Here is a 14,012-nt window from a genome sequence, read left to right on the forward strand (position 1 = left end):
GCCACTTAAGGTGACCCTCCTCCCTATGCCTAATGTTGGGGTCAGCCCTGCACTCAGTAGTGCTTCGCTTCCAAGTCTTGGACCAAATAACAGATGAAATGTTTGGACACACTTGAAGACTTGCAGAATATGGAGCTGCTTTTGGACAATGGAAAAAATGTGAAAGCAATCTGAAAATGCCTAGATGATGAGCTGGGAGAGATCTTTGGGGATTTTTTTTTTTTTTTTTTTTTTTTTTTTGCATATTGCCTGTGAATGTTTATGAACCACTTTCAAATCTGAACCAAAGACAGTTTACCCATAACTACCAGAAAGCCAGATGGGAGATAGATAGATAGATAGATAGATAGATAGATAGATAGATAGACAGACAGACACACATACATTTGTAAATAATTTCCAAAAGTTCCATTTATCATTTCCCCCAAACCAACAAATCCTAATATAAATTAGCATAAATGTGGAAGCATGGTGAGCACCTTTGAAAAAGAGTGCCAAATGGATCATTTCCTGTACATGGATTAGATTGGTGCCTTCTAGGATTGTTGACTAAATTCAAAAGTTTTTTTTTTACTCTCTGGAGTGCTATGCTTTTAAAACAATTATCTTATTGATTAACATTTGCAGTGTTGCTATACGACTGATATTTAATAAAAAAATTACTTCTCCTGGCTAAATATAGCAGGCGAAACATTTATTAGGTAGAAAATGCTTGGATTGACCCAAGTGTAGAATACAGTTTACAACATCAGCAACAACACTGGCAGCCTTTAGCTCCAATAAAATACTATTGGCAGGAGTGAAATAACTGCTTGTCTAGTTCTAGATAACCAGGGAGCATGGCTGGACATCCTGCTTCCAAACAATTGTCCCATGCCATGTGGATAACCAGTTTAAAACCGAGAAGAGTTTCAAAAACAGATTGTTATACATGTGAATCTCGGAAAATTAGAATATTGTGGAAAAGTTCATTTATTTCAGTAATTCAACTTAAAAGGTGAAACTAATATATGAGATAGACTCATGACATGCAAAGTGAGATATGTCAAGCCTTTATTTGTTATAATTGTGAGGTTTATGGCGTACAGCTGATGAAAACCCCAAATTAACAATCTCAGAAAATTAGAATATTAAATGAAATCAGCAAAACAAGGACTGAAAATAGAGCAATATTGGACCTCTGAGAAGTAGAAGCAAGCACATGTACTCAGTACTTGGTTTGGGCCCCTTTTGCATCAATTACTGCCTCAACGCGGTGTGTCATGGATGCTATCAGCCTGTGGCACTGCTGAGGTGTTATGGAAGACCAGGAAGCTTCAACAGCAGCCTTCAGCTCTTCTGCATTGCTCAGTCTCATGTCTCTCATCTTTCTTTTTGCAATGCCCCATAGATTCTCTATGGGGTTCAGGTCAGGCGGGTTTGCTGGCCAATCAAGCACAGTAATCCCATGTCCATTGAACCAGGTTTTGGTACTTTTGGCAGTGTGGGCAGGTGACAAAGTCCTACTGGAAAATGAAATCAGCATCCCCATAAAGCTCGTCTGTGGAAGGAAGCATGAAGTGCTCCAAAATTCCCTGGTAGACGGCTACGTTGACCCTGGACTTAATGAAGCACAGTGGACCAACACCAGCTGATGACATGGCTCCCCAAATCTCTTTTCTGATGAGAGCAGCTTTTGCATCTCATTTGGAAACCAAGGACCCAGAGTCTGGAGGAAGAACGGGGAGGCACACAATGCCAGATGCTTGAAGTCCAGTGTGAAGTTTCCACAGTCTGTGTTGATTTGGGGAGATTTTGGAAATACTGAGACTAAGGAGAAGGAAGAAGTGGATAGTGCAATTCCCTAGAATGGTTGTAAGTAGGCAGGTAGGCAGGTGGGGGCTGGCTGAGGACAGACAGAGGTTGGTGGGGCAGTGCTCAAGTCAACCTAATGGATCAGCCTCCAGTCCAAGAAAATGTCTTGGGCAAATTTGCCGACCTCTCCCACCCAGCACTGCTTAGAACCATGCAGATATCCATTAAGCTTCTCCAGCTTTGTTTTACTATTTGTTATATACTTTGCTATACTACAGCCTTACTTTGTTATTTGTTATATACTTTCCGTGCCATTTCAGCTTCAGTCTGCAGAACTAGGCTACATAACTATGGCTGGCCAATGCCAGTGATTTCATGGGTCTCTCTGTTGTTTAAACCATGGTTTGGGGCCCAAAAGGGAATACTGTTATATCAATTGATGTCAAATACTAAAGGAGGTGGCATCCAACATTACACCATTACATCCATGTAATGTGCAAAAACCCCAAGAGTGGTGTAAAAATAGCGAAATAATGTGACTTTTACCATTTGGGCAAATATTTCTTTCCAAGCAAAAGTATGGATGATCTGTTTACTTAATTACAATTTCCTAAGCCTACCAAGCATCAAATTGCTCCATATTGGTCACATGGACTGCCAATCAGCCATATATGACACATATTAATAGTAACCTTTTTACCAATTCTCCTAATAATCGTTAATGCTGCTGTCTTCATTAATTTTGATTATTTTAGATCATTGTACAGTATTTATTTTTATGGCACTGTGAGCTGCCTTGTGTAGGCTAAGTCCAAAAAGACAGCATATCGTTAATTTTATAAACATTGTAGTTGTTGTTTTTATTGAAGGGGGGGGGTTGCTTGTTTTCTATGCACGTGTGAGGTAATTTTATATTCTTGACAAAGCACATGAGCTATCAAACAAGAACAAGTTAACTATTGTGCTGTCTTGCCATAAGGTGAAGTGTTAACATAAGCCAAGTACATCTGCAAGCTAATATTTCTAGGAAGATAATGACTTCTGGTGGCACTGCTCATCATAAAACATGAAAGGTGGAAGTAATTAATGAATGCTGCACAGATCACACACCACCAGCTTGTCAATGCAGTTTGACCCATAAACCATGTTAGTAGCCTTTTCCGGCTGAATTTTAACAAGTAGATGGATTCAAATGGGCATGGGGGTACATATTCACAAGACGAATTCAATAAAACTTGTACGGCCTGAGGGCGTACTGGTATCACTTAACATTTATTTAGTGACAGTAGTGTGATGCAGTACAGTCATACCTCAGGTTGAAGTAGCTTTAGGTTGAGCATTTTTGGGTTGCACTCCACGGCAACCCGGAAGTAACAGAACACGCCGGGCTCCGGAATGGATCCCGTTCGCATCCAGAGGTACCACTGTACTCTAAAGAAGACAGGCACAAATATTGCTTCAAAGGCTTACAGTCAATGTGAAGGGGTGACCATTGACCAAGGAATTATGAGACTAGGGGAGATCAAAGTAGGTCAAATACCTGTGGTCCAGCAAACCAAGTGATTCCAATATTGTGGTATGACCAAAGCTCAACGGAACTAGTAGCTTTTGTGCTGGGGGGGGGGGCAGAGCAGGGGAGCAGGCAAAAAAAAAAAAAAAAGCAGCTTGATGACCAGAGAGGAACATCTTTATGGGTTGTATGCAGAGGTGTAGTGATCCAGGGCCATAGATCTATTACTATTTCTGTAGCGGGGTCTCTGTCTCCAGTGTGCTAGAGCCAGCCAATCAGCATGAACAGGGAGCTCTTTAGCCCCAAAGAAGTCCTCTCACTGTTTTCTGATTGGAGTCTATCGGAGTGAAAGAAAGTGAGTCAGCTGCTGAGGATTGGCTTCTAGGGTCACTCCAGAGAAGTTGCTTGCTTGGGCCTCCTCTTGTGCTTCAGACCATCTATATGAGGGTCGGCAAGGTTTACCTCGCCTGGGTCGGTTCACTCCAGCGGAGATCCGTCTGTGGGCTAGATTGTGCGTGCCCCTGCAATTTCCGGCGTCTGCGTCTGCGCAGACACAATTTTCAGTTTAACTGCCCCACAAGCTCGGCGCAGAGACTCGCTTCCATGGCAGCTCGGTTGGGGGGCAGCTTGTGGGCCAGTTAAACAACCCCTGTGGGCTTGTGGCCCATGGGCCTTAGGTTGCTGACCCCTGATCTATATAAACACAGGGGGCAGTGGTGACGAGGAGTGCCTTTCCTCACTCCGTGCTGATGTGACAGCTGCAGCCCTAACTGGGAATGTGAGACCCTGCCTCAATTCTTTATACCGTGGTTACATCTGGATGAGTCTACTGTGCTTTATGTGGGGCTGCCTTAGAAGGCAGTTTGGAAGCTTCAGCTACTGTACTTGGAACACATTATTCCAATATTGTGTCAGTTGCACTGGCTGCCTGTTTGCTTCCAAACCAAATTCAAAATTCTCCTTGTAACCTTAATTTAAGCCCTTAATGGTTTGGGAACAAGCTACTGGTAGCACCTTGCCTATGGAACTCCCTTCCCCAAAAGTTATGTGTCATAATCACCCCACTCATTGGTATATTTTAGGCAGACCTTATTTTTTCTGAGTATGATTTTGGTTAAGGTATGCCTGTTTAATTTGAAGAGGTATGTTTTTACTTTCTTGGGTTTTCTGACATTTATTTATATTTTCATCATCATCATTATCATCATTGCCACTATTAAATTAAATTTATTTTCCACCCTTCCACCCAAAGGAGCCCAGGGTGACAGTGCAACCCTAAACATAGCTACTCTCAGTTGTGTTCCATTGAGCTCAATGGGGCTTATTCCCAGTTTAATATGCATTCTGGATTTATGTGTGGAATTTATTTGTGGTGTTGGAGTGTTTTTGCCTATAAGTCCCTTATTGCGAGATGCTTTGGAAGGGCACTTGATCCTGAAAAGAGGCACTAAAATATCCAAATAAATAAATAAACCTCTGAAATATTTAGGTTTAGGTTAGCTTTGGGAGCTCCATTTACTTATACAACTCCCTGTGGAGTAAAATCAGAGAGTCAAACCTCACCCCCTGGGAATGCTAAGCTTATTGATTGATGTAATTGTATTAGCTGCTATTTTAGGCTTTTATGATCTTGAATCTAATGGGTTTTAAATATGTTTTATTATATCTTCTGAAGCTGTTATTATGTTTTAAATCATTGATTGAGAGCAAGTTTGAATGTCCTTGATGGCAAAAAAGCAGCATATAATCTAAATATAAATAAAGAAATGATGGGTGTTCTCTCTGTGTTATTCTATAGTTTAATACTTCATCTGGGGATATAGAGGCGATAGCGATAGACAGAAATAGAGATAGTCGTTTTAGAAAAAGAAAAACAAGGCAGAACCTCACTGACTGGAATGGGGGGGAAGAGAGCTGAATTAACTTTCATGTTCTCAACATGCAGGTGTTTGCAAAAATTCAGCTTTTATGAACCTAGTATGAACCCTTTAAGTTTAGAAGGAAGGGATATAAGGGCATTTGAGTTGCACAGGCAGTCTGTGGGCCTCTATAGCAATCTGCATACCTCTGGATTTTGATGGGCTGTGACTTAAGTCAATCACTGCCAACACAGCCAACGGCCAGGGGTCTGGGAGTTATGGTCCAGTGATGTTTGAAGAGCCACAAGTTCCCCACTATTGTGTCTATCGACTGCTCATTTGATTTTGGCTCCATTGCTGATGGGACAGATATCCTTTTTTGAGAAGCTAACAAGAAAGAGAAGGATATTCCCACATAGGAAAAACAGAAAGCCTGACACAGGGATTTCCATCTGCTGTCTTCTACCTCTTCTGTTTTCTTGGGCTGTTTGCTTCCAATGATTAATGTGCATTGTGTTTCTGCAATTGTAAGTGGGGAATTTCATCCAGTTCATACCCTGGAGAGGTTTGTGGCTCCACAGAGAGCCCTAATGCAGCTAAAAATCCAGAGAAACCTGCAAAATTCCAGGCCCATCTCTGTGATGCTTTGTGCCCCTCTGATGCTTTGTCCCCCCAAAAATTCACTTGACTCCATCCCACACCCCCTTGACTCTCTCCATCACCTCCCAGGCCTCAGGAATGAAAACAGAAGCAGACCCAGTGGGAATCCTAGTTACCAGCGAAGTACCCTTTGGCTTTTAGGGGGATCTCTTGCCACAGTTCTAGTCAGGAGAAAGACAAAGCCAGCTGCAGGCAATGGTCAGTGACTATATAAGTTTCTCAGTTTCCTGCAGGCCTTTGCTAGGTTAACAGCTTCCTTTTTTTATTAAAGATTTTCTTGTTTTACAGAAGTAAGTGTAATGTCTCTCATATTTTTTCCATGTAACATTTTTACAAATCCATTTCATTTGTTGAGACATTAGGGGAAGAAAAAAAGAGAGAAGGGGTGGAGGGAGGGAAGATGGATGGGGGTGGGGTTGGGTGGCGATGTTTCTGTTATGCTTAATGTATGTAGGGTTTGGTATCAGCGTTGCTTGTGCTGTTCACTTGTGTTCTTTGGTGGTGAGAGAGGTTGGGGTTGGCCTAGGGTGTGGTTGTTTGTTTGTGGTTGGCTGTGGTGGTCTTTGTTTTCATTTGTGAGTGGGGTGGGTGGGTGTTTTGGATCAGGTTAGCCATATTGATTTGTATGCTGTTGGTGGATTATTGTCATTGTCTTGTTGGGCTGTGTATGTGATAAAGGGGAGCCATAAAGGGGAGCGTAAAGGTGTCTTCTTCGGTTTGTCCCTGTGTCAGTTTCAATTTATTGGTTATTTTTTCTAGTAGGGCTGTTTCCCATACTATTTGGTACCATTGGTCCATGCTTACTCCTGACAGGTCTCTCCAGTGTCTGGTTATGGTGTTTCTGGCTGCTGAAAGTAGGCGGGTTATGAGTTCTTTGTGGTGTAAATTAATTTGCAGTTCCTTTGCTTAAGATCTCCCTTACTACAGCTCTGATTCTGGCTTTATCTCCAGCCTCCACACCAGTTTCTTGTCATGGGCAGTTGCATCCTCAGTAGTCACTTTGCGAATTCCAGTCCTTCCTACTGCACTCACAACTTTGCATGTTTCACATGGGAGTCTAAAGTGGGTCTGAACACACAGCTAGACTCACTTAGAAGCCACCTTCCCCTTCAGTGTTGGAAGCTTAGGGTTGGAATTGGCACACCTGGAATGCATGAGAACATGGGAAGCACACTTTGTGCTCTTGTGTGTTTGGGCTGAACACCTGAAGATGGCCACAAAGATTCTCTTTTCCCAGGATCATCCTTTAAAATTAACCCTCTCCAAGTGTGAAACTTGGCATGGGTACCAATGTGGTTTGTTTGTTTTTCTAAACCTAATTACCAAGCTTGGGTGGAGAGCGTTTTTCTATGAAGTTATATAAAAGCAATACAAGACTTCCAAAATGAAATCTGAGAGGTCAGAAAAATAACTGGCTAACTGCACGCTCATTTAGTTGTGCCCCAGGAATCAATTTACAGGAATAAGTGCATGTTTGAAATCTTTCTCTTCAATGACATCGAAGCACATGCATATCTGCTTTGAAATAAAAGCAGTTTCTCTGTAGGTAATTGTCACAGTCCATTGTTGTCTTTATGGTATAATGTTTTTATAGCTATTAAGCTATAATAGCAACAAGTGGAGAAAGTTCCATCTCCTGGTAGGAGCACAGTGAACGCCAGGTACAAAAACGTCTAATTAAGTAACACGTTAATGGAATAAGGACAATAGATCCACAGTATTCAGATGTCTGAAACCCCTGAAATGAGCTTTGAATCTTAATTGTGGACCAGAGTGGGAATTATTAGTAGAATGAGCCCATCTATTGTCAAGCCAATTGGGATCTGCGGCCATAGTGCTATTAAATTAAATATACATGTAAATACCCATTTGCCAAGAAAATCCAGCACAGTCACATTTGATTCAAAAAGAGAAAACTTCTCCAAAATGAGGAGACTGATGTGTTTGTGCGTGTCTGTGTGTGTTTGTGTGTGTGTTTAAATGAAGATGAAAGGCAAAGCCAAGAGAGTCAAATCACTTCAAAATTCTTGGGAGTTGTTTAAAAACACATTATGAGAAACTCAACTGTACTGTATATCAAAAATCAATAAAAAACACAATGAGGGCCAAGAGAATGCCAAAGTGGTTAACAAAGAAGTCAAAGAAGCTGATAAATGCAAGTCTTCAAAAAATGGAAGTCTTGTCCAAATTAAGAGAACAAAAAGGAGCACAAACTTTGGCAAAAATATAAAACAAAACAAAAGTGTGAGCAGACAGTAAGGCAGCCATAGGCAAATGGCCCTCCAGATGTTTTGGGACTACAACTCCCATCATCCCTAGCTAACAGGACCAGTGGTCAGGGATGATGGGAATTGTAGTCTCGAAACATCTGGAGGACCGAGTTTGCCTATGCCTGCAGTAAGGGATGCTAAAAAGAATTTGAGAAGCACATTGCTAAGAACATTAAGACCAACAAGAAGACCATCAGTAGCAGGAGACCATCTAGGGAGGCAGTTGGACCCATGGGTGACAAGAGAGTCAAAAGTGTGCTAAAGGAGGATAATGAATTGTTTGCATGTGTGATTCTCTGTATCGCAAGAAAATTAAAAACTGGAAATTCACCAGGTCTGGATGGCATCCACCTGAGAGATGTCAAAGAACTGAGACGTGAAATTGCTGAACTTCTAACAAAGGTGTGTAACTTGCCCCTTCAGATTAGCCTCCATGCCTGAGGACTAGAAAGTAGACAGTGTTAAACCCATTTTTTAAAAGGGATCAAAGGTGGAAATTAAAGACCAGTTAGTTTAATGTGTGTCCCAGGAAAACTAGTGGAAAGTATTGTTAAGGATGAAATGATAAGCACCTCCTCCCCCCTCCGGCCGACTCTGCGTCTTCCCACGCTGGCCTCTCCTGCCGGCATATAGAAGCTATCCCTTGAAATTCACACTTCTCCAAATTTTGAAATGCTTATCTCCAGCCATGTCATGTGTATAAAAGTGCATAGAGTAAGGAATCATGATACTAATGCTTTTGTTGTTGGTCTTAAAGATCTTAGCAATGTGCTTCTCAAGTTAGCGAATACAACATACAAAAATGGATAATATTATGTAAAATTGCTCACAAAAATACAAGTATTCATCAAAACTGAATGCAAAAGTGTGTTTATAAGGATAACTTTGCACTGAAATGCTCATTAATTTTCATGATAATATTACAAAAAAAACCTTGCAAAATGCTGTAGAAATGTGAAGAACTGAATTTAAGATGAGAAAAATGAAAAACAGAGAAACTGAAATTGACAGATTCATCTATTCCTACTTGATCCATCCCTTTATTTGCTGGGAGATGTGAGGGGAACTAAAGTCTAGTGCATTGCAGTTGTTCAGGAATGAGTCTAATTGAGCTAAAGTCTAATACACTGGAGTTGTACAGTAAATAATGCATTCACAATGTTTTATACTGGTTCAAACACAACACTCAAACAAATCATGTTTAATTAGAGTGTAGCAATTCATTAGTGCAACTGTCAAAAGCCAGAAGTGAGGAGTTTAAACCACCATGCCAAAAAAAGTGGAAGCAAAGTGAAGATAACTCTGAGGTGACCTGCCTCAGTCAGTGTTAATAGGAAGCTGATAAGGTAACAATTTTGCTTGCTGAGAGTTTCTAAGGAGGGTGTTATTCTGGAAGTCCTAATCTGATTGCACGCACAGCACCTGGTTTGTATAATTTAAGAGAGACAAATGCTCTACATTAGTTGTTAGCTGTAAAGCAAATGTGTTCATTTTATTCCATCTGGTGAAGATGCGAGGCTAAAGGAGACAGAGGACCAGAAGAACTCAGGCAAGTGACGCAATAAAATTATTACACTAAGATTAGGGCATTTGTAGAGCTGGCATACATTTTGTATAAAATATACTCCGATATGTGACCCTGGTACAAGTTCCAATCTCATATGTGACCTGGAAAGAATAGCTCAGAACCTGACCCCATTATAATTGTGTCTGTCACAATTGTAGAATCAAATAATATCACTTATAAAATCAAATAAAAATTATTTCCAAAAATACCCAACACCCAACAACAATTGTGACTGTCAGGAAGACCTGGTTGTCACTTCCTGCAAGCAGGAAACAAACTTCAAACAGGTAATGAGAAATGCTTTCTTGAGGAAATTTATGATTCAGGAATTGTAAAGATAAAAAGCTGGTGTTCCAAAAATCAAGGTTTTGTCCTCACTACTTCAAGCGTACCTCACAAACACACAATAGTAAACTAGGAGGAACAAAGTACATTTTGGAGGCCCTTGTGTCATTTTATTTGCTCACTAATGAAGCCATAGAGGTTCTCCATAGAGGAACCCCAGATTTTCAGTAGTGGGATAGTGTTAGAAGCCACAGGTTTCTGACTAAAGATAGAAAATGGAACAGATTTCAGTACCTGAAACCTTCAGCTTCTATTATTATTATTATTATTAGTAGTAGTAGTAGTAGTAGTAGTAGCAGCAGCAGCAGCAGCATTTCCTGCCCTTTAATTATAAAAGGCAGCCTACTAGGCTATAAACACAATATTAAAATCAATGTGAAACATGTTTCCTGAATGTAAACAAAGATTTTCAGGCTTTTTGTCTTGCTGCAAAAACGAAGGAATAGCAGAAGTCCACTCCTTTTAGCTATGCTATGCTATGGGGAAATAAGCCAGGAGAATCACTAATGGGAAGACAAATTAGAGCACCCATTCAGGCTTCAGTCTCGTTCCAATGTGACCTCAGCTGGGAAATGTTGCCTTGTCAGATTATTGTACTGCAAGAAATTGTGATGTTTTCTGTAACCAGTAAGGACTACAATGCTTGGAATAGAGAGAGGTAAAGAGATTTATATCAGGCCTGATGCAGGAAACAGACAGCATATTTCTAGGTACTGAACGGGGTGGGTGGGGGAATGAACCACCCCAGTCATATTCTGTTGAGACTTCATGTGTAATATTAAACAGAAATTGACAACATCTTCATATTCCTGAAGAGATGCAATCACCTGTCAGGAGCCAATCCATCACATCACCAAATGCTCAACTAACAACCACAACAACTATTTTATTATTTATACCTCATCCATCTGGCTGGGTTGCTAGCAACCCAAATTTATCTACTGAGATTCTGCAGTGGCCGTCTCATAAGTCATCTCATTGTCACATGTGAAGTTGAGTTGATCAGAAGCCTCTGAGGTTTAGATATGGAATATCTGAGTTATCTAATGTTTCAACAGTAATGTTTCAACAGATGTACCATATTTTTTACTTTATAAGACGCACAAGACCACAAGACGCACCTAGTTTTTGGAGGAGGAAAACAAGAAAAAAAATATTCTGAATCTCAGAAGCCAGAACAGCAAGAGGGATCACTGCGCAGTGAAAGCAGCAATCCCTCTTGCTGTTCTGGCTTCTGGGATAGCTGCGCAGCCTGCATTCGCTCCATAAGATGCACACACATTTCCCCTTACTTTTTAGGAGGAAAAAAGTGAGTCTTATAGAGCAAAAAATACGGTATTTGTTTAACTTAAAGTGCCATTATACAGTTGAGTCACTAGGTGGCACTAGTCTTAATTGTATCTAGGCAGAGTAGAGAATTTCCTGTTGCTATTCTGTTCTTGTTGGGGAGAGGTAATAAAGTTCTTGTCTCGTTTCCTGACTGGTGTGATCTGCCACTGTCCAAAACAAAGCCGTTGGGATATTGTTTCAAGGAATCAATTAATGTGGTCGTTATGACGGAGAAAGTGAAGAATGTGCAAAAAGCATGTATGGCTAAGCTTTATGTTGCCTCCCCTCAACGCAGCCTGTTAGTTTCATAATTTATTAGAACACTTTTATCACATCGTGAACATTCACAGTTAAAATAAAATGTTTGCCAAACAGCTGGATTTATATTGATTTGTGTCCACTTTCATTTCTGCCTAGAATAAAATTAACTGAATATTGTTTCCAATAAAACACATCGTAAAATGTGATGGCTTGCTGGCAAGCTGGATTTCTCAAAATAATTAACACATTATGGTAAAAAGAAAGCACTTGGTTTCCTTGGATAATGCTGTGCAAGAATCAAACTAGGCAGCAATAAGTCTTTAATAGCCTCCACTAAAAAGAAAATAACACAATAAGGCAAATGTATCATTTCCATTACCAAGGAGCGATGGGTGCAGGTGAGCTGTGATTAGGACCAAGCCAGACAGGCATGCCCTGAGGGAGCTACTCGATGGGTGCACAGTCATTTTTTCTAAAGCAGAGATGCAGGAGAATATCTCATCCCTGCAAAAGCAGTTGAAGTGGTCAGAGCCAGTGAGGGTTTGTGACCTGGGCAGAATCCAAAAGCTTAGATGGAGATGCCTGGTAGGTCATATTTCGGCCCCAGAACCTGAGGTCTGTCCCCAACTTACATGTTGTTGTTGTTTAGTCATTTAGTCGTGTCAGACTCTTTGTGACCCCATGGACCAGAGCATGCCAGACACTCCTGTCTTCCACTGCCTCCCGCAGTTTGGTCAGACTCATGTTTGTAGCTTCAAGAACACTGTCCAACCATCTCGTCCTCTGTCGTCCCCTTCTTTTTGTGCCCTCAATCTTTCCCAACACCAGGGTCTTTTCCAAACATCAGGGTCTTTTCCAGGGAGTCTTCTCTTCTCATGAGGTGGCCAAAGTATTGGAGCCTCAGCTTCAGGATCTGTCCTTCCAGTGAGCACTCAGGGCTGATTTCCTTAAGAATGAATAGGTTTGATCTTCTTGCAGTCCATGGGACTCTCAAGAGTCTCCTCCAGCACCATAATTCAAAAGCATCAATTCTTCGGCTATCAGCCTTCTTTATGGTCCAGCTCTCACTTCCATACATCACTACTGGGAAAACCATAGCTTTAACTTACATACTAGATGGCTATCATCTGTGAAATGATTGCTTGATATGTAAATGTATACACCGCTTGAAGGTTTAAAAAAAGGTTAAAAACCTCAAGGATGTTTACAAAAAGTTAAAACAATAAAACTGAGAAATATTTGCAACAACAGTTTGTAATTTGGACAATGCATCCTGATTTTGACTACCATTTGCAGTTGTCCCTTTCATCTGACCCTTAAGAACATAAGAAGAGCTGGCTGGATCAGGCCAAAGGGTCATCTACTCCAGCATTCTATTCTCAAAGTAGTCAACCAGTTTACCTGTGGGAAAAATGCAAGCAGGATTCAAGCACATGAACATTCTCCCCTCCCATGGTTTCTAGCAGCTGGTTTTGAGAAACACTACTGCCTCCAACAGGAGTCCCCATCGAAAGCCTTCTCCTCCATGAATTTCTCTAATCCACTTTTAATCCAAGTTGGTTGCCACCACTTCCATCTGTGGGAGTAAGTGCTATAGTTTAACTATTTGCTACAGTACTTCATTTTATTTGTCCCAGATCTTCTGAATGTAGGGATATGTCTTGATGTGATTGACATCACCAGGGCCAGTGAGGAGTGTAGTGGCCTGGAGATCATTCCTGAAGACTGGAGATGAGGGCTGGAGGGTGACCTTTGGACCCCTAGGGCAGAGATTTCCTGCTCCTCCCTTTTGACCTTCCAGGAGTATAGCAATTGCCCTTTGTCTGCAGTCCCAGGAAGGTTTCATACTTCCTTGAACCCACTAATAACCTTATGGTATTATCATACCACTCAACCGTCCTGATTTAAGTGGGATGTCCTAGAATTACAGAAGCCATCCAGGTGCTGACCTTTAAAGCCCTAAACGGCCTCGGTCCAGTATACCTGAAGGAGCATCTCCACCCCCATCGTTCTGCCCAACACTGAGGTCCAGTGCCGAGGGCCTTCTGGTGGTTCCCTCACTGAGAGAAGTGAGGTTACAGGGAACCAGGCAGAGGGCCTTCTCAGTAGTGGTGCCTGCCCTGTGGAATGCCCTCCCACCAGATGTCAAAGAGAAAAACAACTACCAGACTTTTAGAAGACATCTGAAGGCAGCCCTGTTTAGGGAAGCTTTTAATGTTTAATAGATTATTGTATTTTAATATTCTGTTGGAAGCCACACAGAGTGGCTGGGGAAACCCAGCCAGATGGGCGGGGTATAAATAATAACTTCTTCTTCTTCTTCTTCTTCTTCTTCTTATTATTATTATTCTTATTCTTATTCTTATTATTATTGGAGCACGGAATGTTCTATTTCTTTGGGCTGGCATTCTGGCACG

This window comes from Podarcis filfolensis (genome assembly GCF_964270895.1).
Source record: "Podarcis filfolensis genome assembly, chromosome: 7".
Classification (NCBI taxonomy): domain Eukaryota; kingdom Metazoa; phylum Chordata; class Lepidosauria; order Squamata; family Lacertidae; genus Podarcis; species Podarcis filfolensis.